Here is a 26,959-nt window from a genome sequence, read left to right on the forward strand (position 1 = left end):
ATGAGATAATTATACAACTCACCATAATGTAGAATCAGTAGGGCACCGCTGATCTGACAGGAGGCGGAGCTCAGGCAGTAACGTGAGCGATGGGATGTTGTAAACAGAGATGTAAATACAGATGAAGCTTCTCTAGCTTGCCCACCACTCACTTCCTGTTGTGTGGCCCAGTTCCTAAAAGGCCTTAGACCAGTACCAATCTGTGGTCCGGGAGTTAGGGACCCCTGAGATAAAAGACTTGGAACAGAGGGTTTACATCTTGTTTATAGAGAAACCCTGACATCACTTATGGACTCGCCAGTCCATCCCGTTCCTGAACCTGTGTAAGTAATTAATAGTTGCCTAAATAGATAAAATTAGAATTCCTTCCCCAAGTCCTGTTTATAGGCAAGGATCCCTCTGTTATTAGCTGGTGTTTTCCCTTCTTGCACTTGTTGGAATGGTCCCATTGTTGAAGCTCGTGGGACACTGATCGGCAGTGACTCAATCTTGTCCCCCTTTGTCTCATTATAGTAGCTCCTGTGACTGGGCTACAATTCTGTCTTGTGGGTTGGCAGTAGGGAAGAGGACTTCCTTCCGATGTTCATGCTCAAGCAGCTGTTTCTCCCTAAACACCAGTTTCCCCAACCCCCAGCTGGTCCCTCCCTGCTGAGAAGCCAAAATATACCCAAGTCACTGCTAGACTAAGTTCATCCCATGAAAGTGCAAATGACGGTGATGCCTTTTCCCAGCATCAACTTTTATCCTCTTTATCAAGAGCTTATTTTGTCATCCTCCTTCCCTTCCCCTATAAATAATCCATTTCCCCCCATCAGACTTGCAGAACAGAGGCATGCCCATGTCACAGGCTTGCACTGAGCGTTCTTTGAATGGTTTTTGACTCTCTTGGCCTTTTAGTTCTTTTTTTTTTTTCATCCCTACCAGAATCTCCAGACTGAGGTCATGGAAGGTCAGAGTTAAAACCGATACTGCCTGAGTGCTTTTCATCTGAAAACGGATCTCTGCTTTCTGGAGATTGCAGACGTTTTCCCAGGTCTGTGGTGACCCTTGGCACACTTTTGCTTCACTATTTCCATTTCAAGATTTAGAGGCTCTGGTGATAGGAAGGAACTATAAAAATAAGAACAATCCCAAGAGCGATAGGAGGAGCTCAGATGGTCCTTAACTTTCTGGCCTTTCTCTCGGTTTAGAATTCCTCAAGACCTATTATAGTGACTTATTTCATTTGACTCAGAATACCAGGCCTTTAGAGTTTATGTCACTTACAGAAAGGACTCATGGCTGTAGGATCTGTCAACTCAGTGCTTATTGAAATGTCTTTTATTATAAAGTAAAGAGGGGGTGAAGTGGATACTAACTTAATGATATTTTACACACACACTTAATTGCCCTGAGGGAGTTCAGTTACATGAACCGTAACATAAAATGCCTGAATTCTCTGCTCTTCTTTTTTTTGACAAGTTCAGTTGTCATTTAACAGATTTTCCTCACAGAAGGTAAGCTTGTGCTTTCTAAGGATGAATGAAAGCCTTGCGACTAAATTGGTAGGTTGGAATTTAAACGTATTAAAAGAGTTAATTCTTTTAAAACACTTATTAGTAGATATGCACTACCCACAAAGAGATTTTGAAAATAATCTCCTCTGGATGATTAATATGTATATGTAGTCATGCTGGTAGCTTAGTTGAGATATCTGTGATGTAAATATTGATGCAATCTCCTTAAATAAGGAATACTATACATATGTGTGTATACATATATATTCTGAAGTAGAAATATGTTCATCTTAACCTTTCTTTGATCTCCAAGGGCATCCAAATTTGGAAGGGCCTTTGATATCCAAATAGAATCCTAGGCCTCGGCTTCTATATAGACATCTGAGGCAATGCCCAAGCACTTTTGTGTGCCAGCTTTAGTAATTGTCTTCACTGTCCAGAACATTGTCGCTTCCAGCTAATTCATCTTGCTCCTCTCTGCCTCCTTCTTCCTTGTGAGGGTTTAAAAGATCCATTATACTTAGGAGTGAAAGTCTCCTCAAGTTCACACCACTGATTGTAGAAAGAAAACCACAAGTTTGCACTTCTACCCTTTCTCTTCATTCCTAGCCTGTGCTAAACCTCTGAGGATCTATAACCACCTCCTAGGATGGTCTGGAATTCTTCTGGTTTCAGTGGACCAAAGAGAACTGTGGCAGTCAGACCCCCACGGCCTGTTTCCTGGCCATACAGTCAAAATGGTAAAAGAATGAAACAGTCAGATCCCTAACCTTTCCCTGTCTTTGCTTTATATGAATCACAGTGATCTTTGAGCGAAAGAATGTAGCTCACCAGTGTCATTTGGGATCTTCTAAAGTAGTAGGAAACTCTGCATTCTTCACACCAACTTGTGGCATACCAGCACATTCCTCTGCGATGAGGTGGAGAGTGCTGGTGGCCGGCCTGGGATTTGTAGGGCTGGGGCGGGGAGCTGCTGTTTAAAAATACATTTAATTATATTCCTTCTCTGCAGTAATATTGATACCATTTTTAGCCCATTACAAATACTGTGATTTTCATTTAAATCATGTCCATTATCTTATTGACCTAGATTTATTTTGTAATCAAAATTTTCTATTTCTGGATAGCTTAGCCCAGAATTTTTTTTTTTTTTTAAGGCTATGGACCCTTCCTGGAGTTTTTTCTTCCATATCTGTCTATAGATGGGCTGTCTCTGCGTTCACTGAATTAGAGAAAACGATACTCTCTTATTCTCTTTCAGGGTGCAGCTTTTCTCTATTTAATTTGGCAGGATTCCACAGGACCTCACATCTGGTGACTTTTTTTTGGTGAATGGATGGTGGGAGAGTTGAGAAATTTTACTCGTGTTCAAAATGAGAGGCAGAGGTCTCGATGATCTTTTTCCTTCTTTCCTTGCTCTCTGTCTACTCTTCTGTCCCCTCTGTCTCTCCAGCTTTCTCTTCTTTCTCTTCACTCCTCCCCGTATGCTGTCTTGCAAAGTTGACCTCACTTCGGCTCTCTCTTCACATGCTTTTGATACTCATAGGGTCCTACTTCTTTTAGGTCTTGGCCTTCTCTATGTTTCTTTCCCTCCTATTTTCTTCCTGGTCTCCTCCTAACCTTCTCTCTCTTGCTTTCAGCAGTACAAGCCCCCCCTTCTTCATTTCTCTTCTCTGACTGGAAGCTCATTCTGGGCAGAACCCCTCTGGAGGTGTTCTGGCGGCTCTGTGCCTGGGGCTCATCTTTCATCAGTGTCTACTAGGGACTTGAGACCCCTGAAGAACTCTCCACTTGACCCTCAGAGTTTTCTTTCAGTATTATTTCTCACAATTCCTTGACACAGGAAGGTAGTTTGTTCTTTTCTCCAGACAAGGAACAGAATCATGGAATTTTGGGATTCAGAGTGGCCAGTGGTCTCATTTTGCCAATCAGGAAGTAGACCTGAGAATGGTTTCTACCAAGATTCTAAGGCAATCTAATGGCAGAACCATGGCAACTATCCCATTTCCTGACTCCTTTTTGGTGGTGGTGGGGGTCGGGGGGAGTCTTCTTATCACCTTCTTCCTTAGCCAGGAAGTAGTGAAGATATTTCATCTGGTTCCTGTTAGCACTCATTTCTCTCAGTCATCGTTAACCTTCTCAAATATTGTTCATCTTGAATGACATTTTAGAGTAATTGAGTTTTAAATGTGTCACTTTCTTGTCAAAAGAATACACAAAAAATGAAGTGCAGTGACAAGAGTCTCTCACTGAGCTGCTGGGGATTTTCTCAGGAATGCTTTTTTGCTCCAGGTCACTTCTGTTGATGTATTCATTCCTAAGAACTGGTAGATGACTATGACATACAATATTCAAGCTTGAACTCCTTCCTGCCTAACTGGAGTCTCTCTGCTAATCAGGAAACCACATTTAAAGCTGTGTCCTGAACTCTGCCCAGCACGTCAGCTTGGCCAGGAAGGACAGGGAATTCCTACTGGTAGTAGCCACTGGGGACCAAAGGGGTAACTGGAGGTCAGAAGAAGCTTAGCAGGGAAGACATCGGCACAGGGACATTCCACCAACCACTGATCTCTTTTCTAAATTTTCTCTGTGGTTGAGGTCAGGCAAACTCAGCATGTCAGTCCCCAAGCTAGTGACCCTATAATACATGTCGTATTTTATGATCTAACAACAATTTTTTTTTTTTTAATTCAGGAGGCTAAACATAGGGTTGTTAGCTTTTGTCTTGGGAAGTGAGGATATTAAAAATAGCAATAGTAGAATTGTCATATAATATTATAATCTTTTCATAAAAGAAAAGATATTTCAATACTAGAAGTAGAAAGAATATAATCTTACAATAAAGGGGAGTCCTGTATACTACACACATAGAGCTTCCAGAAAAACTCATATTGGGTTGTCCAGGTTTTTCTTATTAAACCACATGCATGTATGCGTAGTCGCTCAAATCAGGTTCAGCTCTTTGTGACCCCATGGACTATAGCCCGCTAGGCTCCTCTGTCCATGGGATTCTCCAGGCAGGAATACTGGAGCGGGTAGCCATTCCCTTCTCCAGGGGGTCTTCCCAACCCAGGGATCAAACCCAGGTCTCCTGCATCTCAGGCGGTTTCTTTACTGGCTGAGCCACCAGAGAAGCCCAGGCTAATGTAAATTTTGTCCTAGAAGTGCTAAGCTGTGATATTTGGGAGCCGCCAGCCTTCATTCCATGGCTGGTAAACTCCTGTTCTGTCCCCAGGGAGAACACAGAAGAATGCATAAGGAAGATGGCCTGTGAAACAGCTCCTCAGTAATAGGAAGTATTCAGTAAATGGTGTTTATTTTTATTCTCTCTTAGAAGTGAGATGATTCATTAGAATTGGGCTGATCATTAGAATGACTATTTCGGGTTGGGCTTCAAGGGACAGTGCTTTTCTTTGGCTTCTTGTCTTTGTAGACTGGGGTCTGACGTACAGCTTTGCAGAACTGAAGGTTGATTTGATTAGTTACCTCATGGATGGTCTGGGAAGACTCACACTTCCCAAGTTGGAAGCTAATGGAGACTAATCCATGAGCAAAAATCCCAGCTCGTTACTTTACATGGAGAAGATATACTTTTTCAGAGAGCGTATCAATGGGTCAGTCTGCCCAAGTTCCATGGCCTCTCTGCTGTGGAGGGGAGATGGGATGGGTGCTGGTGGAGGCGGGGGCAATCCTGGTGTCTACTTTCCTTGGGGAAGACACACTCAAAGTGATAGGAACTGGCTGACTGAATTTATTCCAGCAAGCTGTAGATAGAGCCCATTTTATTCACTGCCATTGTTTTCTTTATCTCACTTGGACATTCCTCCTCCTTGAGAGGCAGTGAAGCAGAGTGGTTAAGTGCAGAAGCTCTGGAGCCAAAATTTCTGGGTGCAAATCCAGGCTTTACCTCTTCCAAGGTGTGTGACACTGGGTAAGTTACTTGACCTCTCTGTGCTTTCATATTATCATCTGTAAAATGGAGATGTTAATAGAATTTGCTTCGTAGGTTTGCCTTGAAGAGGAGAGAAATTGATAAATGTAAAATGCCTAAAATGTGTTTGACATATAATAAGTGATCAATACCTATTTATTATTATAATGAATACTATTGAGGATGCTAGCTTTGTGGTGGACACTGGAGAAATTAATGCAAATCATATGGGCAGAATTGGTTAGATTCTTACACTATAAATGTCTTTATTGTAGAATTCAGCCTGCCCATAACCTTGGGTTTTGGTTTTTACCCTTCACCCCTTCAGTAGATTTTGATATCATGTCACTCTAAGCTGTTTCTCACTGCTTACGTCATGGTGTACTAGTCCCTGCCGACGTGGAGAGACACCTTTGATTTGAAGCTGTCAAGTCTTCTCTCCCCAATGTGTGCCTTTGGAGAGGCTTCTGTTCTTGGTGTGGTGGACTCCTGTCTGGGTCCCTTCCATAGGTCACTGTTCCCTGGACTTTCCCCCTTGAGTGTGAACCTGACTTATCTGGTGTTGGTAGCTCTTAATAAATGAGACAGACCTGTCTGCTAAGATAGTAAGAGGTACTGAGATGCTTGTAAAGATGTGCTTTAAAATAAGTAGCAAAAATAGTAGTAAAGCTGATTCCATAACTAGCTTTTTATGTGCTTTCTCATATTTTGCCAAGCCCACAGGGCAAGGTGACAAATAACCTGATTATTTTCCATTTCTCCGTCCCCTGGAGAAGCTTAACAACTATTTTCCAGGGGGAGCCAGTGCCAAATTGACTGGTATTCAGGATGCCTTTTTTAGGAATGCATGCATTCAATCTAATCTATAGATGTGTCTAACACCTGTAGTGTGATCATTTTTCAATTTCATCACTAAACTTACAGTGATAAATTACAGTTAATATTAGCCATTAAAATATTTTACTATAAAATATTCCAGGTACACTGGCCACTGAAGTAAATTAATCTACCGACCATGTATCTGTGATGTAATGAGAAACTAAAACTAATAATCAGCTAATCATTCTCTCTTTCTTTTGAAGTATAGTTGATTTGCAATATTGTGTTAATTTCAGGTGTACAGCACAGTGATTCAACTATATATATTCTTTTTCAAATTATTTTCCCTTACGTACGTGTGTGCATGTGTGCTCAGTCATGTCCGACTCTTTGCAGTCCCATGGACTTACCAGGCTCCTCTGTCCGTGGAATTTTCCAAGCAAGAATACTGGAGTGGGTTGCCATTTCCTACTCCAGGGGATCTAGTCCCATGGACTCACCAGGCTCCTCTGTCCATGGAATTTTCCAAGCAAGAATACTGGAGTGGGTTGCCATTTCCTACTCCAGGGGATCTAGTCCCATAGACTCACCAGGCTCCTCTGTCCCTGGAATTTTCCAAGCAAGAATACTGGAGTGGGTTGCCATATCCTACTCCAGGGGATCTTCCCAACCCAGAGATTGAACCTGCGTCTCCTGCGTTGGCATGCAGATATTTTACCACTGAGCTACCTGGGAAGCCCTTCTTTCATAGGTTATTACAAAATATTGAATATAGTTCCCTGTGCTATCCAGTGGAGAAGGCAATGGCACCCCACTCCAGTACTTTTGCCTGGAAAATCCCATGGATGGAGGAGCCTGGTAGGCTGTAGTCCATGGGGTCACTAAGAGTCTGGCAGGACTGAGAGACTTCACTTTTACTTTTCACTTTCATGCATTGGAGAAGGAAATGGCAACCCACTGCAGTGTTCTTGCCTGGAGAATCCCAGGGACAGAGGAGCCTAGTGGGCTGCTGTCTATGGGGTCGCACAGAGTCAGACATGACTGAAGTGACGCAGCAGCAGCAGCAGCAGCAGCAGCAGCAATACTATCCAGCAGGTCCTTGATGGTTATCTTTATTTATTTATTCATTTGGCTGTGCCGGTCTTAATTGCAGCATTCAGGCTCTTAGTTGTGACAGGTGGAATCTAGTTCCCTGAGCAGGGATCAAACCCAGGACCCCTCCATTGGGAGTGTGGAATCTTAACCACTGGACCAACTGGGAGGTATCAGTTCACAGAGATACTTTTCCTCACTGCTGTATTGTGTTCCCATCCCTGTAAGCACAGATTTCCTCCCTGACTCCTTTTTTGTTTTCCAAGGTGGCTAGAATTAGCAATGTCATTGGGCTGTTGGTCTTGCTTGTTCACTACCAGTAGAGAAGTCAGATGCTGGATTTTGGGAGGGGAAGAGTTGAGATCAGCTGGAAGTACTATTTCTAGTTTTGTGGTCAAGCTTTTTTTTCACAGAGTGTTGCAATCTTGCTGTCAAAGTTGTGCTGGTTTCTCTACTAAGGCATGGGCACCAGTCTGATCTTTGTAGTGGTATAATGATATAAAATGACCACCAGCTCCTTCCCAGGGAGCAGCTGCACCTGTAGGCCGGGTCAACCATGTGCAGTAAGTGACAGTGTCAAGAAATTTCATATGAGGATTGTTGAAATTGGTCAATGAAGAGCCAGCCTTTTTGCCACCTATCCTTTGGGGGTGAGAATGTCCCCTTTGGGTTCTATTTTGCAGTTCTGTAGATGTGTATAGTCTGAAGATTGTTCCGTTCAGCCCAGAAGCCAAGGCTCTGTGGGGTGAAGATGCCATTAACATCCCAGCTCAGCTTTACGTTCTAGTATCTTGAGGTCAAGAATATTCTTAAATTGAATCTCATGAAGTAGATATGAAAGGAGCTTAAAGGGAAGGTGTAACGATCAGGCTTTCCAATTCATTAGAAATTTTAGCCTGGAGCTTCTGAACTCTCAGACCTCTCACAGAGACTTAGAGAACCTTCCTCATGGTCCAGATCTGGTCTGTATTTTCCTGCCAGACTTCAACCAGCCCCAGAGTTTTAGCCTTCTTTCCTGAGCAAATGACGGCCAAGTCCCATCACTAGAGAGAGCGTATTGTGAGCCTCAGACTCACATATCCAGAAGCTTGTTTGACGTCCTGCTCAAGTAGCCATGACTCTCTCACAATCAGCCTGCCCAACCAGAAAAGTCTCTTATACAGCCAGGTCTGCCCTCTCCACCATTCATGATGCTCCAAATGAGGGTTATTCCATTTTCACAGAGCTTCTCCAAGGAACTCTTTTCCCAGAATAATGTCCGTCCATTTCACTTTTGAGTCCCACTCGCACATCTTTTAAGATTATTTGTTAGAAGAGAAGTCAGACGGGAATTGGACACACCTGTACACTGTGCAGGAGGTCGAGGATGAGCAGAATTGGGGCCAGTCTGGTGCTTTGAAAAAGATAGCTCTGAGTAAGTCGCTTGGCTTTTCTGAGGCTCAGTTTGTGCCTGTAAATTGGGGATGCCTCACTCCCAGGGTTCTTGTGAGGGCCTGATATCGTGAGTGAGGAATCAGGCAAGGAAGTATTAATGGGAACCTAGCTGCCATCTTATTTCCAGCTCTCGTACTGTAGACAGGAGATGCTTAGGATTGCAGTTCCATGTGGCTGTGACTGATTCTCAATCCTTTATGTGCCTGGGCACATGAGAAAGTGCTAATATTTATTCAGCACACTGGGGTTACTCAGCTACCCTGGGCCATCCCTGACTGCTCAGAGGCTGAGGGGATCAGAATCTCCATAGCCTGTGATGTGTGACATCATGGTTGAGGACTGTCTCATGGTTCACAGGAGACCTGCCACCTTCCTTGGTGGTATCCATTTTTATCAGGGCTATTTTAAACATTTTCTCTGGGGGTTTGCTCCATTTAGTCAGAGACGTGACGGAGTGGAGGATCCCTAGGAGCCTAGGTCAAGGCTTTACCCATTCTTTTGCTTCACATGAAAGGGTATGTGATCATTGAACATATTGGTGGAGACCTCTACTGGTTGGGGTGCTTACTGATGCCCCACATTCTCACCAGGCAGGGTCCTGAGACTATTCTTCTGCTTGCTTGGCACAGGATGTGGAGCTGCCTGTGGGTCTCCACACTCCATGAGTCCCCCAGAGAGGTTGGGCCACCAAAGGGGATGCCCTGGGAAGTTCAGCCTGGATTTCCTGCGCTGCTGGGGTGGCTCCCTGTGCTGGGCAGCAAACCAAAGGCCACAGACTACAAATGCGCCACCTTCGTTGCCCAGTGGAAGGCCCGGACCACAGGGGTCCGAGTTAATTGATCACACTGGGAAAACAACTCATTGAAGTTGGACGTGGCAGGATGACGGAGAAGTGACTGAGCTGCTTTAGAATGGACTTAATTGAAGAGCCACGCTGCCTCAAATCCTTTGTGGAAGTAGGCAGGATGTAAATAATAAATCATAAATAAATAAAACTCAAGAGCTAAATAAAGCCCCTTTAAATATACCATCCCTCACAGCTGCATGTATTGCAAAGTGGAACTAGCCAAGATGGACCATTAGGGGCTTTTACTCCCTGACACTGAGACTGGATTCAGCCTCAGATACATTTCGTCCAAAATACTTTTTTCCAAACTCTGTATAGTAGCAATGATGAGTAAAATGATGGACTGAGGTCTGAAGTACTGAACCAAGGCAATTAACCCGATCGATCCAGCTGGAATTTTAGGGACTAAAGTTTTTTATCAAAGGATTTTAAAATACAATGTGAAGCTCCGTACCTTGTAACATACCATCAGATAAGTATATGCACTCATATATTTGAGCAAACTCTGGGAGATGGTGAAGGACAGAGGAGCCTGGCATGCTGTGTGTAGTTCATGGGGTCACAAAGAGTTGGACATGACTTAGCAACTGAACAATAGACATCTGTATATACACGTATATTTATAATGTAACACCAGTTCAGTCACAGTCGTGTCCGACTCCTTGCCACACCATGAATCGCAGCAAGCCAGGCCTCCCTGTCCATCACTAACTCCCGGAGTTCACTCAGACTCACGTCCATCGAGTCAGTGATGCCATCCAGCCATCTCATCCTCTGTTGTCCCCTTCTCCTCCTGCCCCCAATCCCTCCCAGCATCACAGTCTTTTCCAATAAGTCAACTCTTCACATGAGGTGGCCAAAGTACTGGAGTTTCAGCTTTAGCATCATTCCTTCCAAAGAACACCCAGGGCTGATCTCCTTCAGAATGGACTGGTTGGATCTCCTTGCAGTCCAAGGGACTCTCAAGAGTCTTTTCCAACACCACAGTTCAAAAGCATCAATTCTTCGGTGCTCAGCTTTCTTCACAGTCCAACTCTCACATCCATACGTGACCACTGGAAACACCATAGACTTGACTAGACAGACCTTTGTTGGCAAAGTAATGTCTCTGCTTTTGAATATGCTATCTAGGTTGGTCATAACTTTTCTTCCAAGGAGTAAGCGTCTTTTAATTTCATGGCTGCAGTCACCATCTGCAGTGATTTTGGAGCCCCCAAAAATAAAGTCAGCCACTGTTTCCACTGTTTCCCCATCTATTTCCCATGAAGTGATGGGACCAGATGCCATGATCTTTGTTTTCTGAATGTTGAGTTTTAAGCCAACTTTTTCACTCTCTTTCACCTTCATCAAGAGGAATTTTAGTTCCTCTTCAGTTTCTGCCATAAGGGTGGTGTTATCTGCATATCTGAGATTATTGATATTTCTCCCAGCAATCTTGATTCCAGCTGTGCTTCTTCGAGCCCAGCATTTCTCATGATGTACTCTGCATAAAAGTTAAATAAGCAGGGTGACAATATACAGCCTTGACGTACTCCTTTTCCTATAGCCTTGACTTGACTAACACATTTGTAACTAAAAGGCAGAATATTATTCATAATGTATATAGAATACATATACTTTAAAATATATAGCATATGTACTTTTATATATAATATACTAGATATTTTTAAGTGTATATATATATCTTTTGTTTTTGTTTTTGTCTGTACCACATGGCTTGTGGGGCTTCCCAGGTGGCGCTAGTGGTAAAGAACTCACCTGCATTGCAGGAGACATAATGATACATGGGTTTAATCCCTGGATTAGGAAGATCCCCTGGAGGAGGGCCTGGCAAGCCACTCTGAGTGTTCTTGTCTGGAGAATCCCACGGACAGAGGAGTCTGGCAGGCTACAGTTCACTGGGTCACAAAGAGTGGGATACAACTGCAGTGATTTATCATCCATGCACATGGCTTGTGGGATCTTAGTTCCCTGACCAGGGATCTAACCTGGTGCCCCAGCAGTGAAAGCACTGAGTGTTAACCACTGGACCACCAGGGAATTCCCAAAGTATATGTATTTTTATATAATATATACTTTATATTTAACATGTACAACACATATACTTTTATATATAATATGCTAGTTTTTTTTCAGTATATGTTAAAAAAAATATATATATATACTTTAAAATATTTGTATAGTATATGTTGTTGTTGTTCAGTCACTAAGTCATGTCTGACTCTTTGCGACCTCATGGACTGTAGCCCTCCAGGCTCCTCTGTCTATGGGATTTCCCAGGTAAGAATACTGAACCAGATTGCCATTTCCTTCTCCAGGGGATCTTCCCTACCCAGGGGTTGAACCCATGTCTCTGCATTGGCAGGTAAATTCTTTACCACTGAGCTACCAGGGAAGTCCATATAGTGTATGTACTTTTATATATTATATACTATATATTTAAAAGTATCCACGTATCTGAATAATACAAACATATATACTTATATAGTTACATAATATACATTCTGTCTTTTCATACTTCTCTCTGTTTAGCCAAAAGCACAGTTACTTTTTCTTTTTTTCCTGTTTACAGCAGTATTACTTACTGTATCTTATGAGAAGTTACATCCAATAGTCCAAAAGGTAAAAATTAAGCAGACAAAGTTACCCTTCAAAGATTTAGAAAGCCATCAGGTTAGAGGCCAACCTACAGTTCCTCTATAGGTCCAACCTGATCATTTCCCCCCTCCATTATGGGAATAAATCATGAGCTGTTTCTTTGGTTGAGCCTCAGATGAGGTACAGAGACGTTCATTGCAAGCACTCAGCCATCAAGTTGCACTCTCTTCCTCTGGCAAGTGCCAGATGTCTGTGGCGGACTGGAGTCATCAGCTGCTCTCTTGTGGCCCTCCTCCTTCTTCAGTCAGTTCAGTGGGAAGCCGGTTGAGAGTTGTTTGTTGCCAAACCTGTTTATGCCAGTTGTACTTTTTCCATTGAGGACATGTAGCTAAATATTATGTAAACAGATGATATATGAGTGTGAAAAGGAAAAGTGTTTTTATGAAAACTATACTGTTGTCTTGGAAAGACTTGTCAATGATGAATTTGCTTAAAAAAAAACAAAAATTGTGGCCAAATTAAGTATAAACAAGATAATTTTAAAAGATTAGGGGGAAATTCATAGAAATCTAGGCAGCTTCCCCAGTCAGATTGCTTTTCAGCTGTTTGGAGTTTTTTTCCTCCTTTAAAGACACTAAATTTGAAAATCATAGCAGATTTCTGGTTTATCCAGAAAAGACAATTGGGAATTCCAAACAGTCGGACCCATCATCAAATACAAGGCATTGCTCCTGTACCAAATTTGTTAAATGAGTGTATGGTCATATATTTAAATATCTATGAATAAATTTCTATATATATATATATATAAATAATGAGAGTATCATTTTTATAATTCCATGCTTTAACCAGTTTTTTTTTTAGATTGTCAACCCAATCCAAGCTACTATATGTGTACCCAATCCAAGCTACTATATGTCAACCCAATCCAAGCTACTATATACTATACATGTCAGTCCAAGCTACTATATGTGCTGGATTAGAGAACATTTTTTTTAGCTACTGCATGTTGTGTAAAATATACATGCTTACTGAGCATGTCAAGATGCTTATACTATGTGATTTACAGGACAGCTGAGCCAGGCTGAGGAGAGAGCAGACACACACCTCCTTTAGTGTTCTCATCCAAGGACACATGCTAATTGAGGAAAATTGTGGGCTGAACCCTTTGCGCCTGCTCTGAAACACATTCGCTTTCTCTCTCCCACCCTCTCTTCCCCTCTTTCTCTCCTGTCTCCCACCTTCTCTTCTTCTTTCTACCTCTCTCTCCTCTCTCCCTTCACAAATGTAGTTTAGGTCAAAGAACTCCAAAAGAAGGAAGGGAGAAAACATTTGGAGTTGAACAACAACATATTTCAAGCCACTTGTTCCAAGAAAAATAAGCTCTTTGACTTACAAAAGTTTGAATATATGTTTATTTATGTGAACCGAACAGAAAGAGAGAAGAAGGAGAATTCCTTTAAATAAAGAACTTTCATTTAATAAGTGTGGCTTACATTAGATGGTTTAGGAATATACCTGTTTCTCAGGAAGTGAGAGCAGGATATAGCCAAACTTATTTGAAATCTCCTAAAATACAGTGTTTCAAGTCATAGTCTACCTTCTTTGGTCTCAAAACGGTGTGGAAAGACCTCCCTCTATTTCTATGCTGTGTCTAGACTCTGTATCAGAGCACAGACAACTGCAGAAAAAACGTGAGGATGCCTGTGGATTCGGACATGGTAACAGAAGTATCGGAGGACCTCAGGAAGAATAATATTTTACAGTGAGATGGTTGTCGTCTTGAACAATAAAAGCCATATGAGTGTGCTCTAGTTTATGCTGGTGTAGAAGGCTTAAAATCATAAAGCAGGTGTGATGATTGGGTTCCTGTTCACCCAGAGAATGTGGCTGGCAAAGATAAGCACACCAGAACATGCACTTCATGGGAAAGCATGAATCCATCCACCTCCAACAAATAAGAGGCTGTCTTTCCTTTCAGTACTCACTCTCAGGGGTTTGATGTTGATAGATTCTGAAGTATCCTATTCTAGAGCATAAACCAGGTGCTCTCAAGGTAATGAACAACTGATAGCTGCCAGGTTAACTAGAAAAGAAATGTTTCTCTCTGCGGTTCTGGACAATAATGCAGTTTCATGGCATTTCACCTGAGTGGACTTTTAAGATGGATGGATTTGTCTTTTGCTGCTCGGGGCCTAGGTCCAAATTTGGAGCAGATGGCAGAAAAGATGGATGGCCCCAGAGATTTCCAGGTAAAATTGGTTGGATTTCCTCAATCCTCATTAATTCCTGCTTGATGATCATCCATCTCCAACTCTCCAACCCTGCATAATGGGCCCTGGTTTCTGAGGATTTTCTGAGTCTAGAATAGCCAAAATGTGCTGACTAAACTCTGAACAGATTGAGAGAACTCCTCACTGATGTTACAGGCTTTTGGGAAAAAAAGGACTGTCTCTACCTGAAATCTTGTTTTCCTTCTTTGAGTCGGGGTAGATTTTATTTCCTTGTAATAAGAAGACAAAACTGAGCAGGATGTGAACGCTAAAGCTCAGGGAGTGAATTTAAGAGGCAAATTGCTTCCACTGTTGTTCAGGTAAACCGTAGCAAAAGAGAGACTTTGGGATTCTTAGATTAAGTCTGGTGAGAGACTCGAAGCCATCCATGACTAAGCAAGACTGACAGTTAAAGGATGCCCCAGGGATGAGATAAGGCTTAAGAAGCAGTGGATGATTGTGAAAAACCCCAGAAGTGTTCTTGGCCACTGAGGTCAAGAGGAGACCCTCAAGATCCATGGAAGGAGGGACTCAGGGGAGGTACTAGGGGCAGCCATGCTTTGTGGGTTTAATTTAAAAACATCTGTGTGAGGTCCTTGATCAATGGCCTGATATTCTCATACATGTTAAGGTAGGCTTATTGACATAATTGTTTTTGTTCATACTGGAAACTCTCCTGCTGACCAATTTATATTATTATTATTTTTTTTATTGTGGTTGTATTTAGCCCCCATTCAGAGCCAGATGCTTTTGATTTACAAATGGCATATATTGTCAGAGACTGCTAACTAAGCAGACAAAAGATTCCACTTGATAATTTCTGTGTGATTGACGGAGTGAGCATTAGCCCTTTGGTTGCACATGCATAGGTACCCCCCCACCCCCCCATGTTGGAGGACTAGAATATACCAGCAAACTAAAAACTAGCAAATCGCAGGTGCTTAAGACCCTGGAAGAAAGTGCCCAGGAGGTGCACACTGAGTTTTAAGAAAAGCTAAACAAGTGTGGCATTTTCAATAGGCCTTTCCTTCACCTGAGCAAAATGACAATATTTTACTAGTCAACCAAGAGATAAATCAAGATTTAAAGTAACATCTCACCTTTCATGCAAAGCCTAACCTCAGTAGTTATTAAAAATAAATGGGATTTAAACAGATGCATTTTATTTCCAATTTCACGGTCTTGTATTTTACACTGTGGTTTTAGATCTGTTTGTGAAGACTGGGGTAAAAACAGCCTGAGAGACAGCTGGGAGAGGAACAGGCTTTCAAGTCCAAGACAAAGGCCAGGCTCTGGGTTCAGCTGTTACCAGCTCACCAAGTGATCTCAGCCCAATTTTTACACCTTCAACAGTGAAACAATAATGCTGACTACTGTCTTTTTACGGGATGCAATGATATCTGTGATTGGCCCTGTTGATGACTTTGGACTGAGAATTGAGAGTAGAACCCCCGTGTCTTCCTCAGGGACCATGTATGGAGGGTAGGGCTCCAGGGCCAGGAAGGCCATTGGCTTTAATCGCTCCCTAGTCTCCACGGCAACTGTAGTGTCGCTGCCTGGGGGCATTCTGATTGAAGAGTCAAGGAGAGGTGCCCGCCATGTCTCCACATCTCCTGGGTGACCCCCTTTCTTTGTCATCTTCTCCCAGAGCACCGTGCTGACAACTTGGAGGAATTCTCCATGGCCACCCTCTTTCTTGCTACTGTTTGTTTCACCAATAATTGGGACTTACAAGTGAATGGGCTTCGATGGTAGCTCAGACAGTAAAGAATCTGCCTGAAATGCAGGAGACCCAGGTTCGATCCCTGGGTCAGGAAATCCTCTGGAGAAAGAAATGGCAACCCACTCCAGTGTTCTTGCCTGGAGAATCCCATGGACAGAGGAGTCTGGCAGGCTACAGTCCATGGGGTCACAAAGAGTCAGACATGACTAAGCTTTTCCTTTCTAGGTGAATAGTAATTCTCCACTGACAATTTTTCTCACATCCATCACTTTATTTTCTAGGTAATGTTTACTAAGTTCTTACAGGTGCAGGCACTGTGCTGACACTTCACCGTGTTATCATTTTGTTAACAGGAGAGAGCTGTGGATAAGAGAGGCTAAGAGAGCACCCCGACAACTGCTCCATGGGCTCCACCTCCCACCCAGGGGCTGTAGACCCCACCTCCCCATGCGTTCACCCGCCTCCCTTCCCGGTGCAGTTGCCCTCCAACTGTTCTCTCTCCACCCGGCTCCCTCCTTCGGCCATCACCAGATGTACCTCCCCATACTTCAGACAGTATTTCCTCTTCAAAAACTGCCACTTGTCTTCTCACGCAGCAGCCCTCCCAAAGCTGACCTCGTATGTCGTCTCTCCTACTCTTCCCAAACCTGTTCTCAGCTGCAGCCGATGTGTTCCGTTTCCTAGTTCCCAAAGACTCTTGTGCTTCGGCACAGGATCCTTCCTCCACAGGAAGCAGCCTCCCCACATCTCTGTCTCCCATCCTTCAGGGCCGAGCACACATTGGCAGCCTGTGCTGCCTTCTGAGACTGACCCAAAGCACCATTTATCAGCCAGAGTGTTGGCCAGGCTGCTGATCTGTAGCTATGACCTGGATCAGTGTTGTAAGTTAATTACTGTGAAACTCTCCAAACACAGCTCCATACCTTCTTCCTTATAGTCTATTCATTAGGAGACTTAGTCCAGGGACTGTTAGGGAGTACAGCAAAGTGAAAAAGTGAAAGTGTTAGTTGCTCAGTGGTGTCTGACTCTTTGTGACCCCATGAACTGCAGCCCACCAGGCTCCTCTGTCCATGGGATTTCCCAGGCAAGAATACTGGAGTGGGTTGCCGTTTCCTTCTCTAGGGGATTTTCCTGACCCAGGGATCAAACCCAGGTCTCCTGCATTGCAGGCGGCTTCTTTACCGTCTGAGCCACCAGGGAAGCCCATTAAGGAGTATACCTTCCCCCAACGCAGAGTTGGTTAGAGAGGGGAAGGTTACCACTTTCTCCCCGAGGCTCCCTCCACAACCAGTGCTTTCCATGGGTTGGTCCCTTAAAGGAAAAGTCATAGACTCGAAATCACCACAGCTGCAAATGAGTAGTTTGTCTGTCAAGTTTGGCTAAAAACCAACTGATGAAGATTATTTAATGGAGGCTTTTATCCTGAGAAGCAACTCTTCTATTTAGTCCACCGTTAATGTGGTTGGTTTTTTAACTTGGCCCTCAGTGGCTGTTAGGTTTTCTGCTTGTGACAGCACCACTTTTCTCTTACACACAGAAAAGTCTAACTGAAACGTGCTGTGCGCTTTAGAGCACTTTAGAGGAAGTGGCCTATCACGTAACGGCCATGGAAGCCTGAATTTGTGAGCATTTACAGAACGCTTTGCACCAGGAATCCTGAAGTGAACAGAATACTGTTGCAGATTTGAGGACTCAGAGTAGAATCATGTTTCAGTGTCTGCTGCATTTTGAAGACTTCCCTCTGACCCCGCCCCTGCAGGGTGAAAAGCCTTGCTCTTCCTATACAAAGGAAAATAGTTGTTTACGCCCCAGACCGCTAACATGTTTTTGTGGTGATGTTCTGAACGCATTGAGTGTTTGTTGTGGCCCAACTAAGACAACTTTATAGTTCAATGAAAAGTGATTTATTCCTTCTTCTAAACAAAACATTTAGTTCTCTCTCTGACTCTTTGACTCCAAACAAATCTGCCTGGCCCCATCCTTTGCCCCCTACTCCCATGGACACTCCCTCCCTCTTGTAGATGTCATAGACATTTCTGTGACCATGATCCTGTCTGTTCCTAGTAATTAAGGGCTCTCTGAGTAATGTGAATGTAGGTGACTGTTAATCTGGTTTCTTGCAAGAACTGTGCATGTGGGAGGGTAGCTTTTCACCTAGAAGACTAAACCACAGAGAGTCCAGGAAGTAAGGAAGGAATGGGCCAGGTGACTTGCTTTTCTTTGCTTCTACAGGACTCCATGGAGCCCAGATTGACCCTCAGGGAAGCAGAACTGGGTTCACAACTCCATGCTGTATGTTTTAACAGCTCATGACCTTGGCAGAAAGAGTTAGCTCTTCTGAATCTCAGTTCCCATTTATGAAATAAGGATGATAAGGCCTGGATGCAAGGCTAATGAAAGGATTGCAAATACTGGATAGAAAGTGCCTAGCACAGGCATACGATAATTGATAGTAGTTTGATGTTGTTTTGCTGGTCTTGTCATCATTATCATTACCACTGCTTCTATAAATAGCTGGGTGTATGGGAAGAACAAAGGGGAATTTGACGGCTGATGCCACCCATGCATATAGCACACACATCTAATCTTCAAAACTACCTGCCTTCCCTACCACAGCAGCTAAGATTGCTCCAAAAACAAAGTAAACATAAAAATCCCAGCCACATAGGGATGAAAACAAAGAACGAGGTGTTTCCTCACTCTAGCAGGGGATCCCTTAGCTGAGTGGGTTCCTTCTTCCTTCCTTGTCTGCTTTCTTCTATCTACAAACAAATGTTGACTGACACCCGCAGAGCACGTGCCTGGCTCAGGGCTGAGCGCAGAGGCCAGTGTTGAATCAGATGTGGTTTCAGTCCTCAAGGATCCTACCTGCTACCAGGAAGGGGGAAATGCCCATAAACATCTTGAAAGTTAGGAAGAAAATAGTAGGATCGTAAGAGAGATACCACTAATGCATGCTAAGTCATGTCGGGGCCCAACTCCTTGCGACCCTATGGATGGCAGCCCACCAAGCTCCTCTGTCCATGGGATTTTCCAGGCAAGAATACTGGAGTGGATTGCCATGCCCTCCTCCAGGGGAATTTCCTGACACAGGGATCAAACCCACATCTTCTGTGTCTCCCACATTGGCAGGTGGGTTCCTCACCACAAGCACACCTGGGAAGCCCACTAACGGGCTATGGAATTTAGGAGGAGAGCAGTTTTGGCTGGAGTTGGGACACACAGGTTTTATGAAAGAGGCTGCCTAGCATAGTCATTCAGAGTGTAGATTCTGTACTTGGACCACCAGGTTTGAACTCTAGCCTTTTGCTGCTTGGTTGTGGTTCCTTGGGCCAGGAGCCAGGTCATGTCTCTGTGCCTCTACTTCCTCATCTTTAAAATGGGGATAATGATAGTACCTACCTCTCGGAGGTGTTGCGAGGATGAAGTAAGACATGCAGTGCTCAGTACTGTGCCTGGCACACAGTGAATGCTCTGTCGGTGTTTGTTAAATAAATTTGCTGAAGGACAGGTATAGATACACCCTTCAAGTGAAGGTGGGTAATGTTTTTCCACACATGGAGGGTTGCATGAGCCATTGCGGAGTCCACACTGAGACAGAGGGTCGGGGAAGATGGGAGAGGCGGGGAAGGCAGCTTGGGAAGTGACTTGGGCCAGGCAGGGAAGTCTTGAATGTCAGGCCAGAACTTTGGACTTTACGAAAATGTGAAATGTACTCAGTCTTCTAGAATTGTATGTGTGTAAAGCCAGAATCTGAACCTGAGGAAAGGTCTCCACATCTCAGTTCCAGTGAACATGGCAATGAACCTGATGCCAGCAGGCATGAAATCGAAGCCCGGATTATCAGGGCTCAACACGTAGGCTTGAATTGACACCTCAGCTAAGATGTGCAGCGGAGCCCCAGCAGGAAGCTAAACTTGGGGACAAAGAGATGGGAGGTGCAGAGGCATGGATGGGGGGACAGGACATGTCACACATTGCCCCCATCTACTGCTTCCTTTTCAGGTTACAGATTTTTCTTTCTTTAGGGTTTAGCCAGCTGTTTTGTTGTTGTCTTCATTTGTTCTTTTAAGCCTCAGGATGTATGCAGTCATCTTTGCTCTCTATGCTAGGGTGGCGGGGAGGTAGAGATGATCAAAACCCATCACAGCGGACTTTGTTTTCAGTCATCTTTGTTTTCAGTCAACACAAAGGTGTTACACTTTGTGCGGGGGGGTGGAAGCTATCGCAGTCTGCTCACTCCTCTCCGCACTCATAGCTGCATCGGTAGGACTTCAGAAAGGGCTGTGGACAGTCGTAGGGCCCCCGAGAGGACGCCTGTCATCTTGGGATTTGTTTTTAAGTGAAAAATTGGAGGGTTGAAATGCCTTAGGTTTCAACTTCAGCTGTGTAAAGGCTGCATTCAATTTTTAAGAAATCAGCCAAGTCACCAGAGGATAAAACAGTCAGTCCTCGTGTCCTCGGGTTCCCCAACCGCTGATTCCAGTCTGAGGATGCAGAACCGTGCATGGGAGGACCAATTTATTAAGTGTTACAGGGATGTGCAAGCAGTTCCTAAGACTACATGCAAGTCATTTAAAATTATTTTTGGAACAGAGTAGCACATGATACATCTCTATACGTATCAAATCAAGATCGATTACCGTAAAGTCTGTCTGTAACATGGGAACAATCAAATGATGGAGTGCGACTATAAAATCATCTGTGGCTCTGAAACCCGCTATGCATCTTCCCACAGTGACTGAGAGTGGAATAGCACCTACTTAACAGTTGGAAGAGAAATCTTCTGGCTCAGGCTGCGTTCTGCCTGCAGCCCAGGGCCACCTGAGGAGACTGAGAGTGATCTCCAGGGCGCTGCCTGGGGCCCTGGCTCAAAGGTTCCCTTGCAAGCTAGGAAGGTAGACTCAGAGGGCACGTTCTAGAATGACTGGGAGTGTTTGTTGATGTGGGCTTTAAAGGCATTTTTTCTACCCTCCATCAATGGCTCTTTATCAGATCATTGTATTCTGGTCTTAGAAACCACTACTTATCTATCACATCCTTGCACAAGAGTGACATCTGCCCCTCGATGTCTGACAGCCAAATCACATCAACTTCAGTGGGAGCAACGCATGCCCAGAGGCAGAATTTGAGTCTTTAAAACTTAGGCCTAAATGGCCAGACTAATACATTATGTCAGAAACGGTGAGGTCCTATAAACATTCAGGTCCCTACCTTGAACCCAAGGTCATCCTTATGTGGTGCTTCAAAGTTAGAAAACAATACAGGCAAGAGACGCTCGCTCAGGATCCATGAAGAGATAATGGCTGTCTTGTTCTTGACCGAGTGTTTTGTGCTGGTGTCAGCAGAGCAGGCTGCCTGTTGCTCTTAGCACTTGAAAGGCTGCCTGTTGCTTTTAGCACTTGAAGTTTGGACTGGTTTCATTTACCCTCTCAGCCCGCTTAGAAGGAACGTTCTGAAAGTCCCCTGAGTCCCCACCTGCTGTCAGGATGCCAAGGTATCCCTGGGGGAAGCTCTACAGTGGGGCCCGGGGCCCCCGGGCGAGGGTGGGTGGCTCTCTGGCCCTTAGGAGGAAGCAGTGGCCCCCCCACCCAGCAGCCCTACTGCTCTGCTCTGCAGGGCCCTTTGGCAGCTGAGTCTAAGAAGAAATAGTATATAACACTTCTCTCCGATCATCATTTTGGCTGAGCCGAAGGTAGATCAGATTTCACCCTTAAATAACTGTCTTCTGTCTGTGTAAACAGTCCCAGCCATTACTCTTCACCTTCAAACCTCAGCCCATGGACCTGGATTGGTTCTTCTTCAGACCTTAACTCTGGGGGCCACTCTTCTCTGCCTTCTGAAGCCTCCATTGCCTCTATCTGAGCATGCAGCCTAATCTCCAAGTCTTACAATACCATGCTTGGAGCACATACAGTCAAGTGGGGGAGGTGTGTGAGAAATCCATTTACTTCTCCCCACTGTGACCTCAATCCATTTTAACATCCCACTTGCATCCAAAAAGAAATACCGAAATATTAAAGCATGACGTTTGCGTTCTTTTCAAGGGGAAGAAGAGGTTATGCAGAGGCAGCCTGTGTTGTGTCCCTGCAGAATATGGGTGAGAACCTGGCAAGGGGTTTGTCTTGTTTAAGAAGCTAATATACTCAGTGGCAGCAAAGCTGCCGCCGAGTCAATCCATTCCACGTTGACGGAGAGAAGGGCAGGAGTTTTGCTGCTCTTCCTGGTTACTTTTTGGATATACATTTTCTAAGAAAGTAAGAATGCAACAGCAGCTTGCTTAAAACTTGACCTCTTCAGCTTGCCCAAGAATTTAGAGAAACAAAAGAGAAGGCAGTGGGTAATTGATTGTGTTCTCCAAAGGCCCATTCTGATACTGAGCAGATCCTGGCTTGGTTTCTACCGTACAGGTGTTTAGTCTCTACCAGCAGGAGGGCACAGATGGAGTCTCCCTTTCTGCAGCAATCTTTAAATGTCAAAACCATGAGAAGGAAACCCACTGACACATTGTCACTGTAACTGTGCAGTGTATCCCTAAGAGTCCATGTAGCTATGCCCCAACCAAATGACATCCAAATCAATGGGACAGGGAGAGATTTTCAAAGAAGGCCCAGAACCCCCTACCATGGAGAGCAGCTTATACACAGGAAGCCACGAGATCTTCCTGAAATGTTTGCTTGAGGCCTAACCTTTAAACATATTCCTTAGCCACGCATTAGATCTGATTAAGCAATAGGGTAAGAACATGAGAATTCATGTTTCAGCGGTGGAGAGCTTTGGAATCTTGAGTTTGTTACCAAATATAAAATTTAGGAACTCAGTGATTTAATCAAAATGCTTGCTTCTGGTAGCAAATCAATCAAGCCATCATATCCAATTAAGTTTGATCAAGTTTAATCTGACAGGGATATTTAGCAGCCATGATTCCCCCAACTCGGTATATGCTCACTGAATTTATAAAGTGAGGCTTGAGTCACCCTGTAATATGAACGAGGTCACCTTAATTAGCCTGTTTTAAGACTGTGGCTATGGGGCCATCAGAGCCCAGGAAACCAGCAAGTAGCCTGTTAGGAAGAAGATCTCATAAGAGAGATTCCTCCCTTGCATGGTTTAGAAAATTCAGTCCTTCAGTGAGTGTCTTGCTCAGGCACAAACCTTAACCTAAATATAGAGGGCTAAAAAAAAATCCTTCCATGGTAGGGCTCCCTTAAATTAGCTCAGCTAATCTATTCATCTGTGTGTACTGACTCGTGCCTCAGCATTGGAGGCCAAATCCAAAAAAAGAAAAAGCAAGCCTGTGGCTCAATCCTAGGAAAGATGCAGAGCAATTGAGTCTAATCCTGGACAAAGGAGCCCCTGAATACCACAGCAGGTCCTTGTTAGAAAAGAGATCCACTGACTCCTCATCATCACCCTTGTTCATTAACTGCACATTTTGGCTTTTCAAGCGCTCTTGGCATAGTCACAATTCTCTGTTTCTTGTGATTCTTCTCAGTTTCCAAACCATCTTACGGTCCAGGTTCAAAACTTAAGATCAGAAGTTCTGGAAAGATGTTAGTCACAGATGCTTTTTGTACTTTCAATATTTCTGCCTTGCTGGGCTTCCCAAAGTATACTCAAAGAAAATTTTTCTTAATAGCCAGGATAACAATGTTCTAGGTCTTTATCTCTTATACCTAGGAAGCTATTTTTAAGAAAGAAGATGGCTAAAGAGATCTGAACTCCAATTTCCTTACCTAGAATGGCAAGAGGGAGCATGCCAGGATGCAGAAGAAGTCCCCATGGTCTAGAGCCTTGCGTTCTGCATTTTGCTTCCCACTGAGCCAGGAGTCTGCGTGTACCTGCTGAAGGACTGCACGTGTCCTGCTGGAATTCTGGCCATTTTGTTACCTGACTTGTTCCATTTCTCTGTGAAAGTCAGCTAGTGGAAGACACTTGAAGAAGAAAGTCAAGACAAGAGAAGGTGTTTGGAAGAGGTCAAAAGGTGTGTGTGAAAGGGGCCGTGGAATTGTTCCTGAGAAGCTCTCGCTGGTCATAGTGGCTTTTACCACACTGTAGTGTTTGGGTAGCCATTGGGGTCGTGGTGTTAGAATTTTGATAATTGGATGGATCTATGCTTTCAGCAGTCTTCGGAGAAATACATTTTATGCATGTTTCTATTTAAAGAGAACAAACCAATAACCGAAAAAAATGCCATTCCTGTTACCCTCCCTCCCCCATGCACATAGTATTCTGATGTGGTTTATTCCTGAACCTGACTCATTCAGCTCTTCTCCTGGAAGTTGTCAGTATGTATGCCTAGTTAATGGAGAAAATCAGTGCGATGCCCAGGCACCACGCCATGACTCATTCCTGGCATTTCAGGAGCTTTGTGATGGAAATCATTGTTCCAAGCTACAGTTCTTACCAAGTGGATGTGTGAGTATTAATGGAACAAAGCAAGGTCTCTGCTACTCCTGTGTTACTCTCTTGCCACAGATTCAGTGTCTGCTTATGAAGTGGAGGTTCCTCTTCATAACCCACGCATGGTTGAATACCACAATATTGTTTTAATTAGTCTTTTAAAGCACAGTCAAATATTTGGCTTTGGTGAAAGGAGGAAATTCTCTCATATGTTGGAACTGTTTGGTTGAAAGGACATTTTTGTCTACTGAATTCATCTCCTGGGGTTTACACTAGTTTCTGAATTCTTTTTGTAATGACTTGCAGCCAAATCTCATTCATTCATTATTCTCTCTATCCCTTTGACTCTGTTTACCTATCTATCTGTAATAGGTGTGTGTGCATGCAGCACATATGTGTGTATATATATATATATATTTATACATATTTATTTACATATATATATATAGCTTACAGTCTACTGGGAGAGCATGTATAATTGAAATCCTGGATAATCCCAATCTTTTATTTTATGTTCTGCTTGACTCAAACTTTTCCCTCAGATTTTTCGAGTGCCATTGCCCTTTCTTTGTACTATGTAACATGTAGAAGTAGTTACAAATACAGGAGAGAGGCAGCAGAAAGAAGTGGGGGAAACAAGGAAGAGAGATATTCAAATGCTTATTTTTTTACCGACTCGGATTTGAATTTTGTGTCTGACAGCTAGTAGGACATTGTGGAAACTCACAGATAAGCCAGTGTCCCATCATTCTGGGAGACAGGGACTGAAGGTCAAATATCTAAAGGTGGCATTTGGTGATTCTTATGTGTCTATAGTCCATTGGACCAGGAATCTTTGGGAGCTGCCAATTGGAAAGCAGATATTTAGAAGATATTTTCAGCCACAGAAGAGAATGAGCAATATACCTTATAATTCAGCCATTTTATGCTAATCTTGTCTTTTCTAACAATAATAGCTCCCTGCTACATGCTCTTAAAACACAAGTGCTAATATTATGAGAAATGAATTACATGAGAAACAATTTCATCTTTTCTAGGAGTGCTAAAAATAAAAATGTCCAACCAAGAACATTTCAACTTTCTTCCCTTTCCAGACAATGCAGGGTCCTAGGCAAAGACTGGATTGCAGAGGATGCCTTGAGGTCTGAGCATGAGTTAAGCTTGTAGGAGTGAAGAACTTTAGACAAGGCCATTCAAAGTGAATGCCTTATTATTACACTTTGTGCTGAGTCTATAGATGCACAAATCATGTTTGCCATGTCATTCTTTTTTTTTGTCTTAAAAAAAATTTTTTTTAATATTTATTTGTATTTATTTGGGTGCACTGGGTCTTAGTTGCAACATGTGGACTCTTCTGTCTTTCTTATGGTACTCAAGATGTTGAGTTGTGGCAGGATTTCTAGTTGTGGCCTGTGGGATCTAGTTCCCTGACCAGGGGTCAAATTTTCAAAAGTGGCTGAGGATGGAAGAGTATTGATGTTATGAGGAAACTGAGGCACAAGAGATTACATTCCTGGACTTAGAACCTAGGACTGTGTCCCTCAGGTCCTGTCTGCAGCTGTAAACAACTCTGAACTAAACCATTCCGTGTCACAGGTTTCCACACGGTTACGCTTCCATCTGCTTCCTCTTCCCAGATCCACCTACCTCTCGAAAAGTGTGAAGGGAAATACGTCTCTCTGTTTGACAACCTTTAGGATTTGATGAGAGGATCTTGTCTGGGACCTGCGGTAAAGGAGACCAGGTGTGACCTGGAAGATATGGAGGCAGAGGTGATGGGACCCGTGTGTGTGTCCAGAGAAGTTGCAGTGTGTGTGTTCAGAGTCTCACTGGTCTCACGTTCCCTGTGTGTGTATTGTTCCACGGCCCTTCACCATCATTCATTCCCGTGCTGCTTGGTGGGAAATCTCACCAGCATGTCTGACATCATTGTGTATTTCTTTATACAGAAATCTTTTCTTAGGCTTCATGGAGCTATAGAATAAGAACTATGTAAGTGAAAAAGTAACAGTCTTAAAACAACTGCCAGATTTTCTGTCTGAAAAAAAGTTACTTCTCAGAAAATAAAACTTAATAAGACAATGCAAGGCAAATTGGGCCTTGATAACTACCACTCTCCTTTAAATGCATCTGCCGTGGGTGCATCTTGCCAAGGCAGGACAATTTTCAGGTCTGTGGCTGAGAGACTTGGATTGTATTTGTCTTTGGACTGTGAGCAGAGGTGAGGTTTAGGGTTGTAATGTGAGTGTTGAGGCCTTTTTAGTGTATGATTACTTTTTGATAGGGTTATTTTAAGGGCTCAGACAGCAAAGAATCTGCCTGCAATGCAGGAGACCCAGGTTC

The 26,959-nt window shown here is 43.6% G+C and overlaps 1 protein-coding gene across 8 annotated transcripts in view; it reads left to right on the forward strand.

The window, feature by feature from the left end:
* The window catches only part of SAMD4A (sterile alpha motif domain containing 4A), a 226,932-nt gene that overhangs the window by 83,491 nt on the left and 116,482 nt on the right, over window positions 1–26,959 (forward strand). For 2 of the 8 annotated variants that reach the window (XM_024997785.2, XM_024997786.2), the window contains exon 1: window positions 1–26,959. This exon is cut by the window's right edge. The exons of the other annotated variants lie outside the window; for them this stretch is intronic. The gene's annotated coding sequence lies outside the window, so the exon portion shown is untranslated. 8 annotated transcript variants of the gene reach the window in all.

The sequence above is a fragment of the Bos taurus genome, chromosome 10 (assembly GCF_002263795.3).
Source record: "Bos taurus isolate L1 Dominette 01449 registration number 42190680 breed Hereford chromosome 10, ARS-UCD2.0, whole genome shotgun sequence".
Taxonomy (NCBI): Eukaryota; Metazoa; Chordata; class Mammalia; order Artiodactyla; family Bovidae; genus Bos; species Bos taurus.